Source organism: Mustela lutreola, chromosome 6 (genome assembly GCF_030435805.1).
Source record: "Mustela lutreola isolate mMusLut2 chromosome 6, mMusLut2.pri, whole genome shotgun sequence".
Classification (NCBI taxonomy): Eukaryota; Metazoa; Chordata; class Mammalia; order Carnivora; family Mustelidae; genus Mustela; species Mustela lutreola.
Window position 1 is genome coordinate 117,304,364 of NC_081295.1, and position 17,185 is coordinate 117,321,548.

Here is a 17,185-nt window from a genome sequence, read left to right on the forward strand (position 1 = left end):
AATAATCACTCAAGGGGTCTGAAAAAAATTGAAACACTGTACCAATACCTAAGCACCACCCTCAGGCCAATCAAAGTGTTCTCCGTGGCTGGGCTTGGGCATCTGTATGTTTTTGAAACTTCCTGGATAATTCTGATGGCCTGTGAGGTTTGTCACATGCTGATCAAAGCCAAGCCCCCTTGGTTATTCATGGAGTCTGTGCTAAGGCAGGATGAGAACTCAACTACTACCTGAAGACTAAGGGGAGTCATCTAGTACTGGCAGGTCAGGAAGGCCAATCACCTGTAAGGCTGGTCCCTAAGTCAAGGTTCCAGGGGAGTGTTTAAATGTGGGTTCAGTGTTGTCAGCAGCAGTTAGGAAATTATTTTGAGGAAACCAGCAAACTACAGGAAAGTTGATTGGCCAGGATCATAGAGCCTAATAGTGCGGCAGCCAGAATCAAACCCATCCCCACCTTCTTCCCAAGCTTCCACAACTCCCCGCTCCGTATGACCCCTGGAAAGCATGGCTTCATGGTTGTCATTGGCTTTAAAGATGAAATCATACAAAAACATGGTTCAGTTTCATTTACCCAAGGACACTCAAAATGTTCTTTTCTTTCTTGTCCTTACTAATGTACGATCAAAGGTGAGGACAAATTTTTTATTTCTCCCATTTCCAATGAAAGGACTGTAAAATGTTTTACTGTATGTATATTACACAGGTGAGTTGAATACTTGCAGAGATAGAAGTAAAATTGTAGGGTAAGCCCCATCTATTTAATGGTGACAGAAATAGTCGGAATGATAACAGAACTCTGATGTTCTATTCTTATGGAAGAAAGAGAAGGGATAATGAGGGACACCCAGCAGACTGTAAAACCAAAAGGGGTCTTAGAAATCATGTAACCAGCTGCACCATTTCCCGTGTTTCCAAAACCTGAGAACCAGAGCAGCTCAGGCACTTGCTCGATGCCCTGTTCTATAATTGGTGCCAGTACTAAGAATCCAGGTGCCAGCTGCCTGGTTGGTCTTCTTTCCATTATTCTGGGTACCTGATTCTTGAGCATGTCATTAATTTTGCAAAACATGTTGGAACTCATTGCCGCACTCCCTCAAGAACAGGATGGGACTGGAGCGGTGGAAGCCTGCCACCTGTCGCAGGATATCTACATCTGAAATCTCTGAAAGTTAAAGCAGAACAAAATTGCCACCAACAGGCAGCGATTGAAGCATCTAAGATGTGGCTGGCCCACCCACCACTTACCAGCACCTCGGACAGAGCAGCTAATAAGAAGACCAGTTTCCTCGGAGCCATGAGTTCCTGTTCCAGAGCAGGCGAGAAGGGGGGCAGTCTCGGGGACTACTGGCTACAGATGCCAAAGCAACACCAGGGCAGTTGTCGTGTGTGCTGTGTGCACGTGAAAGGAGGCACCTGTCACACTGGACTCGTGTCCTACCCCAGGCAGTGTCTGCTTCCTTCCTGAGGCCACCTTCGGGAATCCCTGAGAACATCGCCACCCCCTCTAATCTCTCCCCTCCTCAAAGCGTCCACATCTGGCGCTCTGTTACATCAGAAGGGTTCTGCTGCTAGCAACAGGGGATGGAAATAACGGGGACAAAAACACTCCCCAAAGTCAAGAGGTGGACAGTCCATAGCTGAGACTATGGCTAGTCCATGAAGTCCTCAGACATGCAGGCTTCTGTCGTCTTAGTACTCCACAGAGGAGACATCTATCTCGAGGTACCACATGGTCCAAGATGGCTGTTCTGACCTAAGGTGTGCCACAACAATTTTAGCCAAAAGGAAAAAAGCAAAGACAAAAAGAAAAGTGGGGAGCAGGGGTCACACAGTAATCTTTATTGTTCTCAGAGGAAAATTCCCAAAAGCTGCTCTTGGCTGATTGGGATTATGTTGTTTTGGTCAGAACTCAGTCATGTGGCCACATCTAGCTGTGAAGGAGGCTGGACAACATAGTTTATTCTGACCCCCCAGGTGCCCATGTAAAACTCTGGTTCCAGTATTATGGAAGAAAGGGAGAAGAGAAAATGGGGAATGAGCAGCAGAATCTATCACTCATAAATACCAATGCAATGTTAACTGTCCAGCCTGTGGGGACATATGGGCTGGGCTGGCCTAGGCATTTGGTAGCTAAAAAGTAAACTCAGCCAGTCCCTATTCAAGGTGCCAAATAATCCTTGTTACTGACATCAGATTTAATAAGACCTTAATAAGAATTTTGACTCATTCCACTCGGTCTGGAGAACTAGCTGCCAAGAACAGTGGAATCTTCTTTGCACTATTGTCTTCAGAAATTCCTTAACTCCTATTAACTTCTGGCCCTCACACTTAGCATAATTTTGAGGTTGGCTTTACTTGAAAGCAAAACCATCCTGTGAGCTAGACGGCCTATGGAAACAGCAGGTCCCCCGAGAACAAAGGGTCCATGGAATCATCAGTGATGACATCATGGCACAGACATGTGTTTTCCCTAGTGAGTCATTTACTCCACCAAAACTTCATTTCATCTTTCCTATCATGGAGGGCATTGCAAGGATTACATGACATCTTTTTTTATAAAGAAACATTATGCTGGCACACAAAAAAGGCAAAACAAATGCAGTTATAAATAGAAAGAATATAGGAAGTTTTCCAGGAAAATGTAGGCGTTTTATAAATGACTATGTCTGAACTTCTGTGAAAAGATGCTTGTATTAGAGACAGTGAAAGAGTCACAGAAGGATCTCTACACCCCCTCAGATATTAAGAAGGTTCCTAGCATCTCAGATTGATAAGATGTTTATCACAATGTAATTGAAGTTCATTGCAATGTAATTTGAGTGGTCTTTGACATGTCACACAACCTGAAACTGAAGGCACATCTCAGTCATGTCTAAAACCTTACAACTGTGTTCTCTGGGCCTGAGATGGACTGTGGTAGGAAGGAAATTTATGAAAGTATCACAGACTGCTACTCTAAAGCACACAGGATGTTCTAAAGGGGCAGGAAAAGAGATTAAATGGATCTGAGAGAGGGAACCATTGAAGTGGTAGTTATAGAGCAAAAGTCAAAAGAAGGTTCAATGGAAGAGAATTTAGGGTGGAATTGACCAATTCAAAGACACGCATGGGTGTGTGTGTGGTGTGTGGCATCTTTGGCTCAGGTCATGATCTCACGGTCCCTGAGGTCCCATAGCTCAGAGGGGAGTCAGCTTCTCCCTCTCCTTCTCCTCTGTCCCTCCTCTGCTGCTTGTATTTTTTTGTTCTCTCTCTCAAATGAATAAATAAAATCTTTTTTAAAAATTTTTTTAAAAAGACACTCATGCAGTATATATTGAACTTACCAGTACGTCTCAGTGCAATGCCCACAATAATCATTTGAGACAGATGGAGCTACTATTATTTCCTCAGCATCTCGGACAGAGGAGAAAAAATCTGATGTTTAAATAAAAGGTTTCAGGATTTGCTTAAAGCCATGTGACTAGGAAGCGGCACAGCTGGTTCTCAAACCCCTATCTGCTGCCCCAGCTGACAGAAGAGTCCAACAGCCAGCCAGCTCCAGTCTCCTTCCAGCCTAGTGGTTGGCCATTTGCTGTGTGTGTCCCTCATCCTGGACCTCTGCTCTTCCTGTCTTTGGCTCATCCCCAGACTCAGACTCTCAGTCCTCTGAATGGCTCTCCCACTCAACTCACAGAGAGGGCTTTGGAAACTGGTCCTCATAAATCTTGATGAAGTGATCCTATCAGATCAGCTTCCCAAGGACTAGGAATTCCAACAAAATATGTGGGGGACAATGACACTGCAAGGAAGGAATTTTAAGACCAAGGAAGGAATTTCAGTGACACTGCAAGATCACATAGTAGGTCACAAACCAGGGCTCAACTGATACCAAAAGGTTGAGATTATTTATTCCCTGTGTATTCTCAGACCACAATGCTTTGAAACTGGAACTCAACCACAAGAAAAAGTTTAGAAGGAATTCAAACACTTGGAAACTAAAGACCAACCTGCTCAAGAATGTTTGAATCAACCAGGGAATCAAAGAAGGACTTATACAATTCATGTAAACCAAGGAGAATGAAGACACATTGGTCCAATCCTATGGGACATGGCAAAGTTGGTCCTAAGAGGGAAATACATAACCATCCAAGCCTCACAAAAAAAAAAAAAAAAAAAAAAATCTGAAAAATCCTGAATACACCAGCTCTCTTTGTACCTTAAAGAACTGGAAAATCAACAACAAATTAAGCCAACCTGATGCACAAGAAGGGAAATAATCAAGATTAGAGCAGAGACTAATGAGTTAGGAACTAGAGATACAGTAGAACCCATCAATGAAATTAGAAGCTGGTTCTTTGAAAGAATCAATGAAATCAATAAACCACTGACCAAACTAATCAAAAAGAAAAGAGAGGGGGGCAAATTAACAAAATTTTAAATGAAAGGGAAGAGATCATGACTAAAACCAAAGAAATAGAAGCAATCATGAGAAATTATTATCAATGCCAATAAGTTAAGCAACCTAGAAGAAATGGATGCATTCCTGGGAACCTATAAACTTTCAAGACTGAAACAGGAAGAAATTGACAAACTGAAAAGACCAGTACCTAGTAACAAGATTGAAGCAGTGATTAAAAACCTCCTAAAAAACAAGAGTCCAGAACCTGATGGATTCCCTGGGGAATTATACCAAACATTCAAAGAAGAAATAGTACCTATTCTCCTGAAGCTGTTTCAGAAAGAAAAGAAAAGAAACAGAAGGAAAACTTTCAGACTCTTTCTATGAAACCAGCTTTACCCTGATCCCCAAACCAGGCAAAGAGCCCATCAAAAAGTAGAATTTCAGACCAATATCCCTGATGAGTATGGAGCCAAGATTGTCAACAAGATCCTAGCTAATAGGATCCAATAGAACATTAAAAAGCTTATCCACCATGACCAGGTGGGATTTATCCCTCGAATGCAAGGGTGGTTCAACATTTGCAAATCAATCAACGGGATAGAACAAATCGGTAAGAAAAGAGAAAAGAATCACATGGTACTCTCAATCAATGCGGAAAAAGCATTTGACAAGATACAGCATCCGTTCCTGATTAAAACTCTTCAAATTATAGGGATAGAGGGAACATTCCTCAACTTCATAAAATCTATCTATGAAAAACCCACAGTGAATATCATTCTCAATGGGGAAGAGCTGACAGCCTTCACTTTGAAACCAGGAACACAACAAGGATGCCCACTCTCTCCACTGTTGTTCAAAATAGTACCAGAAGTCCTAGCAATAACAAGCAGACAACAAAAAGAAATAAAAGGTATTCAAATTGGCAAAGAAGAAGTCAAACTCTCTCTCTTCACAGATGCCATGATACTTTATATCATATGGAAAACCCAAAAGACTCCACCCCCAAACTACTAGAACTCATACAGTAATTCAGGAATGTGGCAGGTTACAAAATCAATGCACAGAAATCAGTTGCTTTCTTATACACTAACAATAAAAATTGTTAGTTTATTATTAGTGTATAAGAAAGGGAAATTAGAGAATCAATTCCATTTACTATAGCACCTTGAACCATAAGATAGCTGGGAATAAACCTAACCAAAGAGGTAAAGGATCTGTACTCAAGGAACTACAGAATACTCATGAAAGAAATTGAAGAAGAAGCAAAAAGATGGAAAATCATTCCATGCGCATGGATCAGAAGAATGAACATTGTTAAAATGTCCATATTGCCCAGAGCAATCTATACTTTCAATGCCATCCTGATCAAAATTCCACCGACATTTTTCTAAATGCTCTAACAAACAATACTAAAATTTGTATGAAACCAGAAGAGACCCGAATTGCTAAGGAAATGTTGAAAAAAAGAAAAAAAGCTGGGGGCATCATGTTGCCTGATTTCAAGCTTTACTACAAAGCTGTGATCACCAAGACAGCATGGTACTAGCACAAAAACAGACATATAGACCAGTGGCACAGAGTAGAGAGCCCAGATGCAGACCCACAGCTCTATGGTCAACAAATCTTCGACAAAGCAGGAAAAAATATACAGTGGAAAAAGACAGTCTCTTCAATAAATGATGTTGGGAAAATTGGACAGCTATGTATATAAGATGAAGCTTGACCATTCTCTTATACCATACACAAAGATTAGCTCAAAATGGATAAAAGACCTCAATATGAATCAGGAATCATCTCTTTGACATTGGCCACAGCAATCTCTTTCAAGACATGTCTCCAAAGGCAGAGGAAATAAAAGTGAAAATTCAACTAGGAAGTTCATCTTTGGCTTTACTTCAGCCAGTATTTATAATGAATTAACCAAGGATAATTTTCTTAAATATATCTGCTAACCTATAAATTCACCATATGTATTATAACATTATTCTTCTTTCACATCAAAACCTATGAACAGGGATGCCTGGGTGGCTCAGTGGGTTAAAGCCTCTGCCTTCAGCTCAGGTCATGATTCCAGGGTCCTGGGATCGAGCCCCGCATCAAGCTCTCTGCTCAGCAGGGAGCCTGCTTCCCTTCCTCTCTCTCTCTCTCTGCCTGCCTCTCTGCCTACTTGTGATCTCTATCTGTCAAATAAATAAATAAAATCTTAAAAAAAAAACTATGAACATGTTTAGTGTTTTTAATCAATATTCATCTATTTTCTAATAAGTATTAGTATGGTTTTAAAATGGAAGAAGGGGGCACCTAGGTGGTTCAGTGGGTTAAGCCTCTGCCTTCAGCTCAGGTCATGATCTCAGGGTCCTGGGATCGAATCCAGCATTGGGCTCTCTGCTTGGCCGGGAGCCTGCTTCCTCCTCTCTCTCTGTCAAATAAATAAATAAAATCTTTAAAAAATTGGAAGAAAGGAAAGAATTGACAAGCCATTTTGCAATCAGAAGCAATTATAAAGAAAATACCTAAGTAGTAGTTTTCATGGGTGTGTAACTTAGGCAGACACACAGAGAAGAACCTCACACTTGGTTTCATGCTCTGTTGTGGTTGTCTTGTAAATGTTAGTCATTTAACATAAAGCCCTACACTTTCATTTTCTATTGGGTCCTGCAAATTATGCAGTTGGGCCTACAAAAAATGGCATGCTCAGAGAAAGAACACAAGTATGCTTTTCTGGAAGAAAAATCCGAATTACTCTATTTTTATTCTCTTAAAGTCTTGACTTTTTCTCTTTTCTTTTTTTCCTACAGTTTTTATTTTTTGGATCCCTACAGACCAAAAGCAAAATTAATATGAATAATGATTGAGTTTAATACTTAAAATACATAGTTTAGAAAAGGGAAGGTTATATAGGGGTGAATTCTTTTCTAGAGTTTTAAATATTTTTTCTCTTTTATTTTAATAAGTCATTACGCAACATTTTCTTTAGCCCAGATATGGGTGTGAAGTCTAGAAGGTATTTACATAGAAATAGTTTTCTCTGATGTTAAAAATTAGACTTTTTTGTGTCTGTGTCATGTTTTAGTTCCATTAAGAAGACTTTTGAAAAACAATTTAAAATTTAAACATAGATTTATTATGTCATACCTCTGACCATATAGGCTTTAGAAATAATGTATTAAAGTTAAATTTCTATATTATTCGTTTGCTCTTAGGAAAGAAGGATCTTGGCTTTATCTAGACTACAATTTTTTTATAATTATTTTTCTAAACTAATTTAGTCCTAGTGTTATAAGATCAAAGGCCAGTGTATGTACATGAGCTAATTTGCTATCTATCCCAATGCGGAGGTGAGAGAAAATTACCCACCTGTGGCCTCAGTCTTTTAAGAATGCTGGTTAAGTTAGAATGGCCAAAATTAACAAGACAGGAAACAACATGTGTTGGAGGGGATGTGGAGAAAGGGGAACCCTCTTCCACTGTTGGTGGGAATGCAGGTTGGTGCAGCTGCTTTGGAGAACAGTGTGGAAATTCCTCAAGAAATTAAAAATAGAACTTTCCTATGACCCTGCAATTGCACTCCTGGGTATTTACCCCAAAGATACAGATGTAGTGAAAAGAAGGGCCATCTGTACCCCAATGTTTATAGCAGCAATGGCCACAGTCACCAAACTATGGAAAGAACCAAGATGCCCTTCAACGGACGAATCGATAAGGAAAATGTGGTCCATCTACACTATGGAGTATTATGCCTCCATCAGAAAAGATGAATACCCAACTTTTGTAGCAACATGGACAGGACTGGAAGAGATTATGCTGAGTGAAATAAGTCAACAGAGAGAGTCAATTATCATATGGTTTCACTTATTTGTGGAGCATAACAAATAGCATGGAGGACATGGGGAGTTAGAGAGGAGAAGGGAGTTGGGGGAAATTGGAAGGGGAGGTGAATCATGAGAGACTATGGACTCTGAAAAACAATCTGAGGGGTTTGAAGGGGTGGTGGGGTGGAAGGTTGGGGTACCAGGTGGTGGGTATTATAGAGGGCACGGATTGCATGGAGCACTGGGTGTGGTGAAAAAATAATGAATACTGTTATGCTGAAAATAAATAAATTTAATTTTAAAAAATTTTAAAAAAATAAAAATGAAAGAGAAGTTTAAAAAAAAAGAATGCTGGTTTAAAAAAAAGCAGATTAGTTAACAAAGTATGAGAGACTGTGGACTCTGAGAAACAAACTAAGGGTTTTGGAGGGGAGAGGGTGGGGGGGTTGGGTGATCCTCGTGGTGGTATTAAGGAGGCCACATACTGCATGGAGCACTGGGTGTGGTACATAAACAATGAATCTTGGAACACTGAAAAAAATAAAATAAAAAGAAGTGAGAAAAAAAAAGAATACTTCACTGCGTTAAAAAAAAAAGAAATAAAACAGAATGCAGTTATAACAGTTTCAATAAACTTTTGCTATTTAATGGGGAGAAAAAGTAGCTGATGGTATCCACTGAAAAATTGCCAACACCAAAGCTCACATATTAATTATATTCAGTAATCAGGATTTGAGGACTTTCAGGTTTCTCTGAAAATCAGAACTCTGATTACTCTTGAAACACATATAGGGAACATAAGCTCCAAACATGGTGTCCTGTGCTATATATGGGTTATCTTATTTTACCTAAGAGTAAGAATTTTTTTCCCTTAAATTGGAGAGCTATGAATAGAAGAATGAAGCTTGACCATTCTCTTATACCATACACAAAGATAAACTCAAAATGGATAAAAGACATCAATGTGAGGCAGGAGTCTATCAAAATCCTAGAGGAGAACATAGGCAGTAACCTCTTCAACATAGGCCACAGAAACTTCTTTCAAGACATGTCTCCAAAGGTAAAGGAAACAAAAGTGAAAATGAGCTTTTGGGACTTCATCAAGATCAAAAGCTTCTGCGCAGCAACACAAACAGTCAATAAAACAAAGAGGCAACGCATGGAATAGTAGAAGATATTCGCAAATGGAAATACAGACAAAGAGCTGATATCCTTGATCTATAAAGAGTTCATCAAATTCAACACACACAAAACTGATAATCACGTCCAAAAATGGGCAGAAGGCATGAACAGACACGTCTCCAAAGAAGACATACAAATGGCTAACAGACACATGAAAAAATGTTCATCATCATTAGCCATCAGGGAGATTCAAATCAAAACTACACTGAGATACCACCTTATACCAGTTAGAATGGCCAATATCAACAACACAGTAAACAACAAGTGTTGGAGAGGATGCAGAGAAAGGGAAACCCTCTTACAGTGTTGGTGGGAATGCAAGTTGGTACAGCCACTTTGGAAAACAGTGTGGAGATTCCGTAAAAAATTAAAAATAGAGCTACCCTATGACCCTGCAATTGCACTACTGGGTATTTACCCCAAAGATACAGACATAGTGAACAGAGGGCCATCTGTACCCCAATGTTCATAGCAGCAGTGACCAAGTTGCCAAACTGTGGGAAGAGCCAAGAAGCCCTTCAACAGACAAATGGATAAAGAAGATATGGTCCATATATACAATGGAATGTTATGTTTCTATCAGAAAGGATAAATACCCAACTTTTCTATCAACATGGATGGGATTGGAGGAGATTATGCTGAGTGAAGTAAGTTGAGCAGAGAGAGTCCGTTGACATATGGTTCACTTATTTATGAAACTTAAGGAATAACATGAAGGACATTAGGAGAAGTAAAGGAAAAGTGAATTGGGGAAAATCGGAGTGGGAGAAAAACCATGAGAGACTGTGGACTCTGAGAAATAAACTGAGGGTTTTGGAGGGGAGGGGATGGGGGGTTAGGTGAGTCTAGTGGTGGGTATTAAGGAGGGCATGTATTGCATGGAGCACTGGGTGTGGTGTATAAACAACAAATCTTGGAACAGTGAAAAATAAAATTAAACTAAAAAAAAGAATTTTCCCCATGTTTTTGAAAAAACTTTGCTTCTCTATCATGTATGACTACTTAGCAGATTTTTACTTAAAGGTTAAAAATGCACAGGGTGTTTTTCAAGATATTCTACCTGAATATGGTAAACCTGTCCCCTAAGGTTACTTCAACAGCAGTTTCCCCTAACATAACAGAGGTTAAACTACTAAAATCATTTATGTTAGGAAACATGTGCTTGGGAAACATAAGGAATAGTGTGTGTAGGAGTGTAGGAGTGTAGGTGACCAAAAGAGTTTCTCATTTAGCATGTCCTCCAAGGCTCTATTCACTCTTTAAGTCAAACACAGTTTTTAGTCAAAGCCGAGACTGTTCATTTTACAAAAAAAGATGACAATAAAGTTAATGATATTTTAATATAAATTATGTGCTAGTGATATAAACCAAGAAGTTACCATCTGTGTTAGGAAAGTCAGACCTGAAGGGAAAATAATTCAGCTTATGTATGAGTAGTCTCTAGAGGAAGCATAAATGAAGATCATCAGACCGACCGGGTGATCTTGGAGTCCGTTCCATTTATACTTGATTTGTTACTACTTGACATCACATTTGAATAATCAAGTTCCATAACAAAGCTTTTAAGTGACTAAATTTTTGATGTTGTTATCATTTTACCTACATCTTCAAACAAGAGAATTAACACTAAAAGTAGTATGTTGCCCATTTATGTGACACGTGATTTCATTTTTCATATCTGTTATATTACTAAATATTTTAATATTATCAAAGAACAAATAAAGAGTAAATATTAAAATAGAAAGGCATAAATTTAAGGGCTGTCATAGATTTCTGAAAATGACACTGAGGTATTACGATTTTTGTAGAAATCTATTTTCTTTATTCCTTCTGTTGGAGGCAGGTGATATTAATCCTGTGCTGACTTGGTGCCAATAAATGGGAGGTGTGGGTAAGGTTCCTCACAAGTAGGCCAGGGAGTGTCAATAAGGGAATGTGGTTGGAATTAGGAAAATGCGAAACCTAAGTATCTAAATCATGCTTTTAAAATACCAGTCCCTTATCTCTTTGCCTCAGAGTTCATATGAATACAAAAGCAGTCCGAAAATCTGAAATTAGTAAGTGGGGGGTAATATCATTATCTAGTAACAAAGAGAAAATAGACTTAATGAGGTTGGTTGCCTGCACAATCTTTCTGATTATTTGAAATTCTAATACTAAATACATCACTTGAGAAACTCCATTTTAAGCTAAGTAATTTGGGGGTCCTAAGATCCATTTACATGCCCTGAGCACTCTTTACTCTCCCTATAGTGGTGATTACAGTATTTCTTTCTCATTTCTAATTTTTATTGCTAGTATTTTAAGTTCTCTAAGGGCAGTGGCAAATCTTTCTTGATAAGTAGCATATGTCTATTGTGCAAAAAATGCTGGACACTCCAGAAATGTTTGATGAGTGAAATTAGGAACACAGAGGGCGCCTGGGTGGCTCAGTGGGTTAAAGCCTCTGCCTTCGACTTAGGTCATGATCCCAGGGTTTTTGGATCGAGCCCCACATGGGGCTCTCTGCTCAGCGAGGAGCCTGCTTCCTCCTCTCCCTCTCTCTCTGCCTCCCTCTCCGCCTACTCATGATATCTCTCTCTGTCAAATAAATAAATAAAATCTTAAAAAAAAAGAAATTAGGAACACAATTGTCTTAGTTGACTAAAGTTTAGTCAAATAGCTGTTTGCTGAGCACCTGAGAAAGGTTGAGATAACAAAGATCAATCAAGCAGGGCACTGCCATAAAAAGCACACACATTGAGAGTCTATGGTGCTCTGTACCTAATGGTCCATTAGGCTCCAAGTCTGTATAAGATGTTATGGGAAGCAAATAATCCATTATATACATTTAAAAAAGAAAAAGATGCTACAGGAGCACAGAATCAGTCGAACTCGGCCAGCAAGCTCCAAGACTTTTGTCTAAACCGAATCCTAAAATTAAACCAAGGTTTGCCAGGGAAATAAGGATGATAAAAGCATTTTTGACCAAAGGAACAGAATATGAAATTTCAAAAGCATGAGAAAACATGATGTATGGGGAAAAATTAAGCCATTGATTATTTTTTTAATCAAACAATAGTTCAAAGTCACTTTTGTTAAATGTTTCTAATTAGAAGTGTTATAAGACTATGGTATCCAATTTTACATGTAAGTTAATTTTTACCAAGAAAAAGTATCAGAACATGAAATAGAAGTTGTACCATTTGTGGCTATTTGGACACAGCATGACATAGCAGAATGCAAACAATGGCTCTAAGTATAAAATATGCAGTCTCAGAGGAGCTCTCAAGAAGAAAATATACATTATGGTTAATATATAAAATATAGGTTTTTGTATTTTTTCTAACTATGATCAAAGAGGAATAAGTTACTTTCCTATGTAGCTCATCTAGATTCCTTTTAAAAAAAGTCCTTAAATATATTCTTATTATATGGAATTTTTTCCCTAGTAGATTATATATTACGGTGTACATATCATATTGGGCACTGAATAACTCATCATTAGAGAAATATTTGGAATATTACGATGAGGGTAATTTTTAGAGTTGCTTCTACCCTAGCCTCTTTATAAACTTTAGAAATAAAGAAAGAACAGTTGTTATTCTAAAATCTACTTAATGTTCTGCTTTAGAGATCATGAAATTCTTCATTTTTAAATAAGGGCCCTGCATTTTCATGTTACATTCTGTCAAATTATGACAGACAATTTATGTAGTCAATCTTGCTTAATTATCTTTTTTGCTTAATACAGAGAATTGTTATTTGTTTTTGTTTTGTGATTAGGAAGATTCAATGGCTTTCACAATAGAAAAATATCTCTCCCAACTCTCTCTCTCTCCATTTGTTGATATAGATAGATTTCCACTGACCACCATGGCACAACTAGAAATTATCATGACAATTCAAAGTTATCAATAGATTCCCTGATATTGAAATTAAAAGCCTGACTTGAAAGAAAAGTGTTAGAGTTTAATATGAATTGGTCTAAAAATGAGAGAAGGATTTTTTTTTTCTTTTCTGAAACCTCAGTCAACACAACTAACTCTCATGAGAAATAGTTACACATTTAAATCCCAAATATATTTTTAGAGAAAATTCCACATTTACGTAGCATGATAGAAGCTGTAATAGGTTAACTCTTCTTGCAGAAGAGTCTTCTTTAGTTTCTTGCAGAAACTAAAACAAGTAAGTTTTTTTTTTTAAGATATTTAAATCTATCAAAAAAAAAAAACAAAAACAAAAACAAAGGCAGCTGGGATTTAAGGAGTGTCACGATCATGGAAATAAAATTAAATGAACTGCAAAGTCCTTACATAATCTCATCTTGAAATAAATACTCCTTGCATTGGAGGAGATCCTGAGAATGTTAAAACAGACACCAAAGAGGCTATTGCACTAATCAGGGTTTCCAGAATATACACAGTGAAGACAAAAATTGGTTTCACAGCTGACAAGACTGAGGGGTTAAGTTTAAAATTCAGGCTTTTATGTGAGACCTTGAAAGAGGTAAATGCTAGAAGGGAAAAAAAAAAAAAAATCAGGCAGACAAACCTAAGCTGGAGTAAGATGATCTGACTATTCTCCATTTTCTATAGGAAGAAAATTAAATGCAGTGTGGAGAAACAAAACAACATCTCGAGCCTTTGCTATTGTTCATGTACATTGCATTTAGTAAAAACTGTCCTAGGAAGAAATAAGACCAAGTTACAAAAATCAAGATGAGCAAAGATAAACCAATAAAGCTGCAAGTGATCCAAACATGGAGTTTTGAAAAATGAACTTCAACTACATTTTTATTAAAATAGATTTTAAAAAGATGGATAATTTCACCAAGGAAATAACATTTATTTGCTTTAAAAAAGCAAATACTCCTAAACATTAAAAATGTAGTATCTACAAATAGATGTTGAAGATATAATGGAAGAGAGGATTAGGGAATTCAAAGCCCGATTGATAATCAGAAGACAGCCAGGTAGAAATATAAAGATAACAGAGATTACAGTAAAGTCTGAAAGACTTTATAGTAATTACAGTAAAGTCTGAAAGAAATACTTGGACATGGTATAGAGATTCAAAAAGTGTATAACTACAGTTCCAAAATAGAGAAGATGAGAGAATGGATGTCTTAAGAAATGCAAGCTGAAAACTTTCCAAGATGTATGAAACATCAATCCACAATTTCAAAAATGAGTATGAGCACACAGTAGTATAAATATAAAGACAGGCATATACAATTAAAACTCTGAAACCCATGAAAGAAATATTGAAAGCAATAAAGAAAATTAAGCCAATTTCCTTCAAACAAGTAACTCTAAGTTTAAAAATGTACTTTGAATATAAATTTCCATGTTATATTAATTAATTAATTTTTCTTGCTCTCCCCCCCACTACACTTTTGTTCTAATGGTTCTCAGAAATCTGTCACAGATTTTTGATTGGGTTGTTTCCATTTAAAAGTACTTATTTTAAAAACTAGTGACCTGAAATTGCTACACACACACTAAACAAATGGTCCGCAAAAATTCCTCTCTTTCCCAAGGTTTTATGATGCACTGTTATCATTAACCAGCCTTTTACTATTAAATGGCCACCTGACACAGCAGCTCTAAGCTGTTCTCTCACCACTGATTAAGACTAGGGTGGCGGGTATTGGGGATAATACACATCTAGTTTCTCAACCTCTGGACAGACCTGGGGACCTTGCCAGCTCCAGCTACCTTCCACAGCTATGATGACACCCACAAGCAACTGTCTCATGTCGCCAACAACAAAACGGCCCAGAGGAGAATAGTACCAAAAACTCAACACACATAGGCTTGCCAGGAATCCTATCAACAATGGCAGCATCTGGGGCGCCTGGGTGGCTCTGCCTGCCTCTCTGCCTGCTTGTGATCTCTGTCTGTCAAATAAATAAATAAATAATCTTTAAAAAAAAAAAAAAAAAAAAAACAATGGCAGCATCACCAGATTTCAAGAATGTGGGGCCATCTTCAGCCTTTTTTCTAGAACAATGAACAATCTTCTCCTTCAGCTCAGCAAACTTGCCAGCAATGTGAGCTATGTGACAATCCAGTGCAGGTGCTTATCTGGCACTGATTTGGCTTGGAGAGTTCAGGATAATCCAATGAGCCATAATTCCCACTGCTTCCATCAGGGGGTCATTTTTGCTGTCGCCAGCCACATCGCCACAAGGAACACCTTTGACAGATATGTTCTTGCCATTGAAACCCATGCTACCCCAAAGTAGAGCCTCACTCAAAGCTTCATGGTGCATTTCAACAGACTTTACTTCAGTTGTAACACTGACTGGAGCAAAGGTGACCAGTTTTAAGAACACCAGTCTCCCTTCAGGGACACTACTAATATCACCAATCACATAGACGTCCTAAAGAACTAGATGCAAGTGTTCGTCAGCTGGATGAGTTGGTAGTAAAGTACAATCCAGAGTTTCTGACAGTACGGTTCCACTGGCATTGCCATCCTTCTGGGTGACTCCACCCTTGGAAACAAGTCACGTTAGCACTGAGCTGCAGTATGTTGTATTCCAACCAGAAACTGGGACAAATGCTACAATGTCAAGGATGTAGCCAATTTTCTTAACGTAGGTGCTGACTTCCTCAATGATTTTATCATACCTCTTCCGGCTTTTGGGTTGTTCAGTGAAATCCATTTTGTTAACACCAACAATTAGTTGTTTCACACCTGGTCTGTAAGCCAGAAGGGCATGCTCAGAGTCTGCATATTCTTGGAGATACCTGCTTCAAATTCCCCAGCACCAGCAGCAAAAATCAGGACAGCACAGTCAGCCAAAAAAACAATATTTTAGATGGGGATAGATATCAAGGAGTAGAATTCTGCAAGAAAGAGACTATGAAGTGAAAAGAGGTTATTATTTAAACATTTTGAGAAAATATTTCATAAGGAAGCCATGTGGACATCTGGGGGGAACATTTTCCAGGCTAAGGAATAGACTGAACAAAGGACATGGGTGGACATATGCTTGATGTGTGAGCAAGATTAGGTGGTCATGGCTGAATAAGCAAGTAGAATGAAGCATAAGAGGGGACAATTCATGAAGGTCTCATTGTACTGTATTCAGAATTTGGGCTTTTTAAATAGAATGAGAGTCAAAGCCATTGGATAATTTTAAGGCAAGGAGGGACATGATCTGATTTAACGTTTTGATCAAAGGACTCAGGTTGCTGTGCTGCTAATAGGTTATATGAAGTCAAGGGCAGAAGCTGGAAGACCTGTTTGAGGATGTGTTTTCTACCACCTCCTGACTTCCAAAGTAACTGCCGTGAGGCCTATTATCATGATTCTCATTTCTTTGAGATAACAGGTCTCTCTTTACAGGCTTTTCAAAAAATCAGAATGGCTAACATGGAAAGGAAGAAAATTACAGAATTTGGAGAAAATATGGATCAAGTGGAACTCGTGCACTGCTAATGGGGAAGGAAAGTGGGATAACCACTTTAGAAAATTGTTTGGCTGGGGGCGCCTGGGTGGCTCAGTGGGTTAAGCCACTGCCTTCGGCTCAGGTCGTGATCTCAGGGTCCTGGGATCGAGTCCCACATTGAGCTCTCTGCTCAGCAGGGGGCCTGCTTCCCTTCCTCTCTCTGCCTGCCTCTCTGCCTACTTGTGATCTCTCTCTGTCAAATAAATAAATAAAATCTTTAAAAAAAAATTGTTTGGCTGTATCTGTCAAAGCTTAACAGACGCCTTCCCTAGGACTTAGCAGTCCCTCTTCCAAATATATACCCAACATAGATGTATACACATGCTTATTAACAGACATGTACCAAAAAATTCATAGCAGCACAGTTCT

General features: G+C 38.5%; 1 pseudogene; it reads right to left on the reverse strand.

Moving 5' to 3' along the window:
• Nucleotides 1-383: 383 nt before the first annotated feature.
• On the reverse strand, nt 384-16,167 carry LOC131834666 (elongation factor 1-alpha 1-like; annotated as a pseudogene).
• Between the last annotated feature and the right edge of the window lie 1,018 nt (nt 16,168-17,185).